The sequence below is a fragment of the Panthera pardus genome, unplaced genomic scaffold (assembly GCF_024362965.1).
Source record: "Panthera pardus isolate Hobbes unplaced genomic scaffold, ASM2436296v1 HiC_scaffold_17, whole genome shotgun sequence".
In the NCBI taxonomy this organism is placed as follows: Eukaryota; Metazoa; Chordata; class Mammalia; order Carnivora; family Felidae; genus Panthera; species Panthera pardus.
In genome coordinates, this window is record NW_026526732.1 from 100165357 (window position 1) to 100177866 (window position 12510).

At 39.9% G+C, this 12510-nt stretch overlaps 1 long non-coding RNA gene across 2 annotated transcripts; it reads left to right on the plus strand.

The window, feature by feature from the left end:
* The first annotated feature begins 383 nt into the window (after nt 1–383).
* On the plus strand, nt 384–9701 carry LOC109271768 (uncharacterized). 2 transcript variants are annotated; one of them, XR_008422992.1, is made up of 4 exons: nt 384–722; nt 4383–4474; nt 6032–6115; nt 7178–9701. It is a non-coding gene; the product is annotated as an uncharacterized LOC109271768 (long non-coding RNA). The 2 variants fall into 2 exon arrangements; XR_002082105.2 differs by lacking the exon at nt 384–722 and having other exon boundaries at nt 4153–4474.
* The last annotated feature ends 2809 nt before the right edge of the window (nt 9702–12510 follow it).

The following is a 12510-nucleotide window of genomic DNA, read 5'->3' on the forward strand; positions in this document are numbered from 1 at the left end:
TATAAAATTCTAGAAAGTGTAACTTATCTGTAGTGATAAGAAGCAGATCAGTGGTTGCCTAGAGATGGGGAAGAAAGGCAGGGAAGGGTGTGAGAGCATGATTACAAAAGAGCAAAAGAAAACTTTTGGAGGTGATAAATATGTTCATTATCTTCATTATAGTGGTGATTTCACAACTGTATGCATATACTAAAACTTATCAAAATGTACACTTTAAATATGTATAGTTTGTCATATGCCAGTGATACAGTGAGAAAGTTGTTAACTGAAAAAGTTGTCAAAAAAATTTTTTTGTCTGAAATAGATGAAATGCAGGTCCCCATTTTTTATTCAAAAATAAACAGAGAAAGATTTAAAAATACAAATATATATATATATATATATATATATATATATATATATATATATATAGTTTGTTTAATAATGTAGAACTCAAACTCTAGATACTAACAACACAGTGGTGGAGAGAAGCCAGAAGGATAGGAAATGATGTGTATCAGTTGGAGTCCAGGCAAGAGGCAGAAACACACAGCTATTGTTGACAGAGAGGATTTAACATAATTAAGGAATAGCTAGCCAGGTTTTAAAGAACCGAAAAATTTAAAAGGGAAACATTACCAGCACACCAGCCCTCCTTTCTTCCAGTAGAAGCAGTCTGTTCCAGTGGCAACAGTTGATTCCAGTTTGCCATGTTCTGACATTCATGCAGCAGAAGAACTGTGGTAAGTTGGGTATTAAAATTGAATGGTATTTCATTTTGTATATAATCCAGATGGGTGAAGTCAAGACTTGCTTTTTGACATCAGTATGTATCTCACACTATATTTTGCCAGTTCTAAGATGCCATTAGTTGTAAGTTGCGCCATCGATTTAAATAAGTTTTCTTTTTTTCTTGGAAAAATACTTTTTTAACCCTACCTATAACATCGATCATATACAATGTGTAATAGGTCAACCTATAAGATATCAGAAAGCTTATTGTATATAAGTTCGGCTTAAACACACCTTTCATGAATAATTGAGACAAAAGCTTATGTAGTTCCCTATTAGGGTTATCGGAAATTACTAACTGCCCTATCTCACTTCTGTGACCTCGCCTGCTTACTAAACAGATAACTTAGGATGCAAAACGCTCCCCCACCCCTTCTACCAAGATCTGGGCTAGGCAAGACCAACATGTAAAAAGTCACGTACTCACTGCCCTACAGCATCTCAGGTGTCTAACTATGATTGGTCATTTTAAACCCTCTTAGGACAAAGACCTTTAAATTGATAGGTTCCCACCAAAACTAACGTCTTTATGTCACAATATAATTGGCTACCATGAAATGTTGTAAATTGTAATTGGTTAACTAAATAATGACGTATTCTGACTTGCTAAAATCCATATAAGCTCACTGCTACCTTTGTTCAGGGCCCTTCTCTGCACTTTTCTCCTTAAGATCAGGAGGTCAGGTTTGGCCTGGCCGTGAATAAAATCTTGCCTCGCTTCTGTTCAGCGTCTGGTGGTTTTTTCGACAGCACCCTGTTTCAAATGATTATAAAATAAATCTTGAACTCAGAAATCATAAATTATAAAAAATAAGAATCAGAACTGAGGAAATTTGTTATTTATACTATTTAACAAACTTTCCTGTTACTCAGCAAGTAAATGCTTTTAATGCTTTGATGATGGTGAGATTCTTTACAAACATTACTTTTACATTTTGAAATAAACATGTATGGTTTTGCACAAAGTCGTTGCGTAGAGGTAAGGATGGATTGTAAAAGATTTTGATTAATAGTCTTTCCCACTAACTAAGATAACTTTTTTTTTTAACGTAAGCTATTTAAGCAGTAACTTTCAATAGAAAACAAGGCGAATAATTTATATCCCAAAAAGGGGGAAAATACATATTTTATTATATACTTTCTAAAAGCTTTCAAAGTGTTTTATTTGGTCACCATTAAAGGTTGCTAAAATTTCATCACTTTATTCTCTATGAAAATGTAGGTGTATCCTAAATAAGTATTTAAGTAACATTACACTGGGCACAAATCACTATGTGCTTACCTAAGACTTAAAAATGAGAGGTAGCCCACAAATTGTAGAATGTTAATATTAAAACAGACCTATTAAATGGAGAGAAAAGAATTTCTGTTACGTGTATAGAAAGGAGTGAACTTTGATTACTTGGGGGATATGAGGAAAAAAGAAATCCCTTCACAACACAATAGTTATTTTATCTGTAAAAATGGTGATTATTATGGTTTACTCCAGGAGATACAAAGACAATAATAGTTTGTGAAAATGTATAATTACGTCATAGTAGAAATACTTGCCGCCAGCTGCAATTTACTTTTAAAAGTTGTAGACTGTACCTGGATGGCTCAGTTGGTTAAGTGTCCGACTTCAGCCTAGGTCATGACCTTGCTGATCCGGAGTTTCGGAGTTGAAGCCTCGAATCAGGCTCTGTGCTGACGGCTCAGAGCCTGGAGCCTGCTTCAGGTTCAGTGTCTCCCTTCTTTCTCTCTCTGCCCCGCCCGCACTTGTGCTCTCTCTCAAAAATAAATAAACATTTAAAATAAATAAATAAAAATAAATAAATAAAAGCTGTAGGAAAAGTTTGTGTGTGTAATAAAAGTAAAAGTATTCCCTACTATTACCTGTAACTTTCATCAGAGGTTAATAATTTTATTACTCTGAAATCCTCAACAATACAAGTATTTCAGTATTCAGTTGATAAACATGTTGTTTTAAATGTCACTTTCCCAGAGAGGCCTTTCCTGAAACAGCCACCCCCTGTCCCATCTAAACTATGTCCTCCTCCCCTTATTCTCTGTCATGACACTCTTTTACTGTCATAAAGCATAATAATTTTAAATTATGCATTAATTCATATGGCTCCTTATTTAACACCAGTCTCTTCCTACCCAGCATGGCTGTAAACTGTGAAGGAACTACCATGCCTTTTGCTCACCTTTTTGTTCAAGCACCTAGCACCATACCTGGCACCTAGTAGGCACTTAATGAATATTCATTAGATCTATTCATATTTCCTCAGTACCCTTACTTTACTACTTTACCTGCCTCTTTTTAGTGAACCCCCACCCTTCCCAGCTCCTCTGTTAATCCCCACAAAGTAGTCCCTGACTACCGGAACTAGACCATCACTGAGAAGCAGGAAACTGATGCAGAAACTGAAGCAACCAGATGGATGCCATCACCACAAGAAATGAGGAGGAAATGCCCACACTCTCCAGAAATGCTACAGAAAATGGGGAAGGGCTGGGGAAAGAAAGGTCCCTGACCTCAGTGTCCTCAGAACCAACAGCTGACTTTGCAGGAGGTCCCTGGGCCTGGGACCTCTGTTCTCCTACAGAATTGGGGAAGAGCAGGTGGCAGAGGGATGCCTAGAGAACTGAAAGGGAGAAGCAAGGTGGTGAACACCTGGATTTGAATTTAGATTCTGCCATTTACTAGCTATGTCACTTTACAAGTAGGCTTAAATCCTCAAATTTTTCAACTGGAGATACTGTCGCCCACCTCATATTGTTACAATTAAATGTTACAATTAAGGACACTTAAGAGTGTGCACATAGTGACTGACCCACACTATGGCCTCCGTCAGTGGAATGCAGCCTCCATAATTATCTGATCCCGGCCTTGAGTTGGATGAATCAGCTGCCTTGATCTTTTCCTGTTTTGTAGAGTGAATCATCTACCCACTTTCTTCCCAAACAATAAGGTATCATATCTTAAATATGTAAAGCTATAGTGTGTTGTTTTTTTTTTTAATTTTATTTTACCATAGGCCATTGAAGAGACATTGTTCTGTTCCTACCATACCCTCATACACTCAGCTTGAATATTGGACACTCTGCACGCTTTTCTCACAAGATAAAAGATGTCCACCTTACTGTCTGTACTTTGGGGCCTGAGTCCATCTGGAAGGCCACTTGCAAAACCTCCAACACAGTTTTAGATGGTGAATGGGCCTTTGCCTCTTATTAATAGTACCTATAGAGAATATTCTTCTATAGAGAATTTTTTCAAAGCACTTTCATATATGTTATATTGTTTACCCTCACAATGATGATGAACCAGGGCTGGAATTATGATCATTTCCACCAGTTTCTTCTCTTACTTTTTTTTTCTTTTAATGTTTATTTATTTATTTTTTGAGAGAGAGACAGAGAGCATGAGCGGGAGAGAGGCAGAGAGAAAGAGGAGACAGAGAAAATCCCAAGCAGGCTCCACGCTCAGCGCAGAGCCCGGCACAGGGCTCATCCCGTGACTGTGAGATCATGACCTGAGCAGAAATCAAGAGTCGGAGGTTTAACCGAATGAGCCACCCAGGCACCCCCTCTTACTTTTTTTTCTTAATCTTTCTTTCTTCCAGAACGCAGGTGAAGAAATTAATTTATCTGCCCAAAGTAATATCACTATCACATGAATATTTGAAGGAATGAGTGAGTGAATCATAATGAGCTGGTACATCAGGAATCTAAGACACTAACCCATGCTGTTCCTGTTTTCTTTCCTTTCCTTCTTATTATCATTTTCTTCTTTCTTTCATTTTTCCCTCTGTTCTTTCTTCCTCTCTCCCATTTTCTGGTAACTTCTCATAATCTGCATCAGCTTTTGTGTCCTTCCCCTGGGACTCGGGAATGCAATACTAATGACATTAATGAACTACAAGCCTCAGAGAAAATGAAACATAATAGCCATTGTTTTTTATTATTTCTGCAGTGTCCTAAGTACAATTAAAAGAAAGCCAGCTTTCATCAATCATGCAACAACACATTAGCTGAACTGAGCTGGTAACAGACTTTAAATGTTCAAGTAAATATTTGCTGGCTTACGTTGGCATGTTTTTGCCTTTTAAACAAACTACCATATAATCATCTGAATATAAAACAGCCAAAACTGTATAAACTAGCCATAACTTGAAAACTAAAACTTGGAAACCTCAAGTCATATTATTTTAGTTAAAATATTTTAGTTGAATCTCCTTTTTTACATCTAGAATTTTTTTTAAAGATTTTATTTTTTTAAGTAATTTCTACATCCAACATGGGGCTCAAGTTTACAACCCTGAGATCAAGAGTCAGGTGCTCTACTGACCGAGCCAGCCATGTGCCCCCCCATCTAGAAAAATTTTAAATAGATAAAAGAGAGAAAACTCTTATTGAGGATGCCACCTTCAAGCAGAATTTATATTGTTTTCTTACAAGGAAAAAAATAGGATTCATAAGCCACTTTGGATGTAATATACTGAGTATGGATTAGATTATTTATATCTTACAAATCTGACATTATCAAATGTACCAAATTTCTGAAAAATGTGATTATTTGCACTTTTCCTCTTTAGCTTTAAATACTAAAGCATTCCACCATCTGCACTAGGAACTTTTTATCAATATGGTCTGCCTGCAGAATAGTATCGTGTAATGTTAGCAAAGGTATGCTATCAATTATCATTTTCATCCCCAAGTAACGTTTGAAAAAATAAAACCCTAATCATGTAACAAGTCCAGTCAATTTAATTAACGTCAAATCAAATATTCCTTGACATTTTGACACAATTTTGACTTACTGAATAAATCCCGTTATAAATCTCTCATAAACCCTTCAGATTTTACATACTGTTTTAAATATTATGCTTCTAAGGTCTGTAGATTCATAACAGAAACCAGAGACTATCAAAGGTTAACTAAAGCATCTATCTTTCAATAGCATTCCTCACTGATTACCTCATTTTGAAATCATCTAAGAAGTAAGCTGTATGCCCTACCTGAAGATAAAGGGGGAAAAATTCTTCAACTGAGAGATTTTATCCCCAGTCTGAGCAAAGGGAAATTCTCCAGGGCTGGTGTCTTTTTCAGGGTACAAATCACAGCACTCATAGCTAAATCATTAGCAGAACTAACCAGTCTGACACACATAAATCATCACAAAAACAATAGGTGCTCTTTATTATTTTCTTCATAATGACACCTAAAATTACTGAGTTTATATTCTTGTTTATTGTCCGTCTTCTCACTCTAGAAAGAAAGCTCCATGAAAACAGAATGTTGCTCTTCCCTTTCACCCAGTATCTTCGGCACCAAGAACAGGACCCGTGCAGAGTGGGTACGTAGTACATATTTGTTAAATAAACACAAATTTAGTTCAACTGGCAGAGAATTGCCTTAGTTGTATAATCACAGAACTTTATATATTGTCCAAACTTCCAAAAGTTCTTTGTAGCCCAGATCAACACTGGTACTAATTTCACAGCTAGTTTATGGACATATTTCATCTGTGTTCTTAAGTATTAGAAGACATCTGTAAAAAACTGTCTTAGTTATTTGAAAACTAGAAGATAGTGCCTAACTCTAACTTCAATAATAATACTATCTCCAAGGACACGTTCTCACATTCAAGGTTTTAGCTGTTGTTTTGACCATTGCAATCTAATTACAACTTAGAAAACCTAGTGAATTTCCCCATCACACATTCCCTCAACTACAGGACTGTGCCCCTGACCTTGCTGAGGGCAAGGTGAACCCTGATTAGTTCCCTGTATGTGGAAACGATTCAGTATAGGTATAAGAGAAATGTTCATTCATTTACCCCTCAACTCCCCATTTCTTCTGCCAAAGCACATCACAAGCCATAAAGGCCTATTCAAAATTTAAGTATTACTGTTGATACATATGATTGAGTTTTGTTTTCAGCAGTGAGAGGGAAAGTGGAATGAATTTGGACTCTGAAGGCAAAGAGACCTGGAATCAAATCCAAGTTCTGCTGTTTACTTGTTATTTACAAGTCTCTGGCTAGCCTTTGAGTGTGCTTCCTAATCTGTGAGCCTCCACTTCCTCCTCTGTAAAATGGGCTAACACCTCATAGAAATCTTTCCTAACCTTTTCCACAACATTACACACCTTGAAACTGAGAATGTTTTTACTGTAAAGGATGTTGCTGTCCACAGTGAGATGTGACCAGACCAGAAGGCTCTGGCCACCCAAATCAGGTCCTGCTTTGCCATTGCAAGGGCTGAAGGGAAAGTCATTTTGGTATCCCATTGCTAGTTAGGGCACATTAGTATTCCAAGCCATGCTTTTTGGGAAGCTCTGCCTTGTTTTGCAGGGGGGTGTGGGTGGGGGGATAAATGTGAATCTTCCTGATCACTAGTTCCCCTTCCTTCCCTAGATCAAGGATAAGCAAAACAACGTGTTTATCTGGTGCCCATCTCCCTGGCTGAACACTCCTCTGAAGGTGACCGTTGGACTGTGCCAGAGCAGACCTGTCCACACCAAGTGATGCTTCATAGCAACTCTGTCTTTGGTGAACTTACTGGCATCCCCTTATATATAAGCTGTGGCCTGATAACCTTAAGCATAGTTCCATAAAGTTCCTACCCAAGGCCACGGAGTTGACTGCTGACTAGCAAGCTGTTCTCTACTTTGTACAGGTGTCTATTTGGGGAGGGAGAAGGTAGAAGAGCCAGTGAAGGTTTGCTTAAACTATTCTTACAGCGAAAACACTGGCTGTTATCACAAAATATTAAAAATTAAAGTGCCAGAGACGGTTTTTAGTGGCCCTGGCTTTTACAGGTGCTAAGCTTTTGAGTAATAGGGGAGTGTCTTTCCAGGAAACTGCAACCTTTTACCATTGCAACAGCGGAAAACATCTGTGGCAGGAAGATATTTTCTGAGCTTACTGCTACTTGAACGTAGTGATGTTGTGTCTCCTAAAATTCCTACCTTGCCTTAATTGATGAAACAGAAGTACCATTCAGTGAGCCTCCCCCTCCTCACTATATGTGTCAGATATTCTGCATGTTATTTTCAGTCTTTACAAGCACTCATCAAAGTATCGCTTTCCCCCATTATACAAATGATGAAACTCAAGCACAGGAGTTTGCCCAAGGTCACAGAGCTAGAGGGGCCAGAGCTGGGATTCCAAATCAGTTCTAACACTCAAGCCAAGACTTTTCTGGTATGCCATATTCTCTGTCCAGTAGTAACAGAGCTTCTAAGACCTAATGAGTTTTTATTCTTTAAAACTGAATTTTTAAAAAATGTAAGCAGGGCACTAAGAACTCTGCAGCTTAATATTAATATTGGTGGGGCATCTTTGTGGCTCTGTTGGTTGAGCATCTGACTTCGGCTGAGGTCGTGATCTCATGGTTCGTGAGTTCAAGCCCCACACAGGGCTCTGCTCTGACAGCACCAGGCCTGCTTTGGATTCTCTCTCTCTCCCTCTCTGCCACCTCCCTGTTCATGGGCATGCACATGTGCATGTTTCTGTCTCTCTCTCTCACAAGTAAACATTAAAAAAATTTAATATTGATATATTACTGGTCTCACATGGACAAGAACTAAGACTAGGAGAGTAGACCAGGGCTAGATCAGGAAGTGGCCACAAGGAAAAGAGAAACAAGATAAAGAAGTGGTCTTACTCCCTCTTATCATGGGCCCCATCAACACACTGGAGACTAGTGGTATATTCAATAGCTACATATAAACATTTATTTATTTTTGAGAAACAGAGTGTGAGCGGATGAGGGGCAGAGAGAGAAGAAGACACAGAATCCGAAAGTAGGTTCCACGCTCTGTCATTACAGAGCCCGATCGATGCGGGGCTCGAACCCACAAACCGTGAGATCATGACCTGAGCTGCTTAATCAACCGAGCCACCCAGGTGCCCGTTACAAATGTTTAAAGAAAGGCACCCATGTAATATTTAGAGTTAATCCTAATACATGTAGACCAAGGTTTCTCAACCTTCACACTGTTGACATTTTGAGTTGAATAGTTCTTTGTGTGGGGCTCTCCCGTGCATTGTAGGATAGGCAGTTTTTCCATGAGTTGATTTTTCCCTTCAAAATAACTATTAAATAACTAAGTACTAAAATAAGCAGCAGCAGGGGGTATCGTGTGTGAAAAATACCTCCCGGAAGTACAATTATGTTATTCCTTTGTTTTTGTTTTTGCTTTTTGGACATGTCTTATTGAAGCAAAATTGCTTGGTATCCAGTATAGTTGCCTTTCCACGTAGGTGTAATTATGATTGGCACTTTTTCACATTTCATCATCCACAAATTGCTGTGTGCCAAAGGTCAATTATTTGGTGTTATCTAATCTAGAATGAAGCTTACATCTATGTGAATAAAGGTGAGTGCAATGGGAAGAAAAAATAGGAATCTTCAAAAACATAAATACATGCCTTAAAGACCTTACTCATATTTGACAGTGGGCCTCCTTTGACAATAATAATTACCCATGCCAGCCACTGTGAAAGTTTATACCACATGTGACAAGTAGGGTTTTTTAGTTTTGTTTTCAAATGCAAGGTCACCTAATGTGGAACAATAGCTAGAAAAGTTGGAATAAAAACAATTGGATAACATCACCTGTCTCCAATTTTAGGATGAAGGAAATTGACTTCCAGTAAGGGATTAGCCTATTGCTTTCTCCTTTTCATCTTCCTGGATCATCCCTCAGTACCAATTGCTCAAATTGTCTTTTACATTTGTCACTTAAAGCTAACTACCTGAGATCAGATGCCAGTGAGATTTGCTTTAAATTAATGGGAGGGGGTGAATATCTGAGATGAGATTAGCTATGTGGTGATCCTGAAGATGAGTAATAGGTACATTACACTACGTCCTCTGTACTTTTCTGCTTGCTCGGAAATGTCTGCAATAAAAAATTGTGTTTCTTTAACCATACTCCAGTGAAGAGAGTGAATCTACTAGGCTGAGCTATTACCTTCCCTGTCCCAACACATCAATCTTGGCCTCCTTATCTGCTTCCCTAGCATCTGATAAGATCGTGATACTGTTATGAAAAACCTCACCATTTCACATGTGTCCCGGATTCCATCATGTCTCCTGAGAGATCTTCTAAAGGCATCCTCTCTCATTCCCACATCTTTAATCTCACCCCATTGACTCCTATCCATCTTCTTTACACTCAAGCTTCCTCATCTTAATATAGGCCTCACTTGAGGGAGCAAACCTTTTGTGACTATATGAAAATAATCACATTTTTATTTTTGAAAAATCCATATGAACTAAAAGTTGGCTTTAAAAATCAAGTTGATGGTGGTTCAGTGTTTTGTCGACTTAGAATGACAGTAACATATCTCAGCAACATGTGTTAGAAATACTACACAATACAAAAAAAAAAAATTGCACTTTTTCAACTAACTTAGTGGTATTGACATCAGAGAATGTTTAGGCTGGGAGAGAAACCTCAGGTGAAGAAGGAAGTGTCCCTGATGATAACAAACACAACTTTGCTTAGAAGGACTGGGCACGCTCCCCTGAGCCAGGGTGAAGACCACAGTCTTTTAGGCACTGCTCTTCTGTGATAAAGCCCTGGGGTATTTCTTCAATGTAGTCAAATTCTAAGTACAATGCGATGGTAGGGAAAAAATCCTTCAAGCATCTTTTGCATTTTGTACTGTATGCACTTGAGTTGAGAAACAACTAGTTGTTTCTACCAATAATTAAAACACAAAGCAAGAAAATCTTAAACACCTCACCGTCAGAACAGAGGTTTTTTGGGGGAAAGGGAATGTCAGAGGAGAGGAGGCCTTAGCGGAGGTGGCATCAAGAAGACAGGAGCCTCACAGAAAGAGGCCTTCAGCTCCACCCAGACTATGAGTTGTAGTAGAAAGTGCACTGTAGTTCAGATCCCTGAGTAGCCACTACCTGTTACTATTACTGGATCTCAGTTGCCTTATCTATAAAACATGGCGACAACCAGGATTGTTCCATGGATTCTAGATCAAAGTGCTCGGCATAAAGCAGGTGCACCATGAAGAGTAAATTACTGCGACGGCCGGGATACCATCTAGAGGACGTTCAAGCCAAACAGAGCAGTAAGGGCTGGGGCGGGTGACCGCAAAGCGGCCTGAACCTGCAAATTTCTCCCTTAGAGACCCTTAGGCAAACGTCCCTCTGCTTTCCTCGTTTGATCTTTGTGCGGTCAGCTCCAGGCTATCATCGGAAGCTGCTGACTCAGGGAAAATTGGAACTGGCATGACCACAGGGAAATAGACTTTTTTCCCTCCGTACTCAAGAGGCCCGAAAACCAATGAGTCTGAAATGGCTGCTGCAACACTTAGGAGCAGCAGCCGGGTGTGGGGGATGGGAGAGTGTCAGGAGTGGAGGGCCGAAACTTTGCCCCAAGCAGCATCCCGGCAGTGACCTCTAGCACAGAACAGGCACAAAGTGCTGAGTCACGGGGAGGCGGCACCGTGCGCCTGGAGGCGGGCCCGGCGCAGTCACGTGGCGAGGGCTGTATCACAACAACGACGCGGCGTGCAGCGCCGGCCGCCCGCGCCGCTTCCTCCCGCTATCCAGCCGCCCTCCGAGCATGCTCAGCTCGGCCCCGCGGTTGCTCCGGGTCCCCAGCTTCACTGCTCCGTGGTCCGAGTTTTCCAGGCGTCCCTGGAGGCGGGGCTTGCGACTGTCGGGGCTAGGAGGCGTGAAAGGTGAAAGCGTCGTCTTGATCGCCAGTAGCAACGGTTGGTTAGAGCCTACTGAGTCCGGGTTTTTTTCCGCGGAAGATGTGACCGGGAATCCGCTTTGAGCAAGGCCTGAAGAAGAGCTGACTCTGCAGTCTATGCGCACCGTTTCCCGTTAGTGGTCATTAAAGCCTTGAACGATCTGTCTGGGGCTAGTCGCTGAAAACCTACTCGTAGAAGTACCGAAGAAGTAAACCTAAAAATGAAAAACTGTCAAATAGAGGGGATTGACTGTTGACTGTAATTCCGTTGATCTGTGCTGGGGATTTTTTCTCCTTGTAACAGCAATTGATTAAGGCACTGTGGAAGCCACAGTTTACATTTGACATAACTGCCAAATAGTACCATCATGCTGCACCCCATTTGGGATCGTCCTGAGCCCAGGGGCTCTGGAGGGGGGGGGGGTGCTTGTTTAGAATTCGAATAAGAGAGGCCCCCTTCTGTGTCACCCGGAACCTGGGACTGAGTGACTCAAATTATAGCGCTCTCACTACATGCAGTGCTATCTAGAATTTTGGCTAGACTTGAACTTAAATCTCTTACTGAACCCCCCCCCCCCATACCTGTTTGTTCATTAAAATGAAACTGACACTCTCCCAAGAGTCCAGCTTCAGGTATTGTGAGGAAATGCAGCAGGTGTAGGAGAAGAGTGTGTGCTTTGCAAAGTGTAAATGTCTACACCTGTGCTGTTTCCATTAAGTGGAATGCGAGTCACAAAGATAATCTTAAATTTCCCATTAACCACCTTTAAAAACGGAAAAGAAACAGGTGAATTAATTTAAGCACATACTGTATCTTAACATATTCAAAATACTGTTAGGGCAACATGTAATTGATATAAAATTATTAATGAGGTATCTACATGCTTATTTTTGTACGGTCTTTGAATCTGGTATGTGTATTACACTCACAGTAGGTCTCTTAGGCCACTAAGTTTTCAATGGAAATACTTGATCTGTATTTCCATTTTATAAAATTAACAGGCAAAAAAGTAAATTCATATT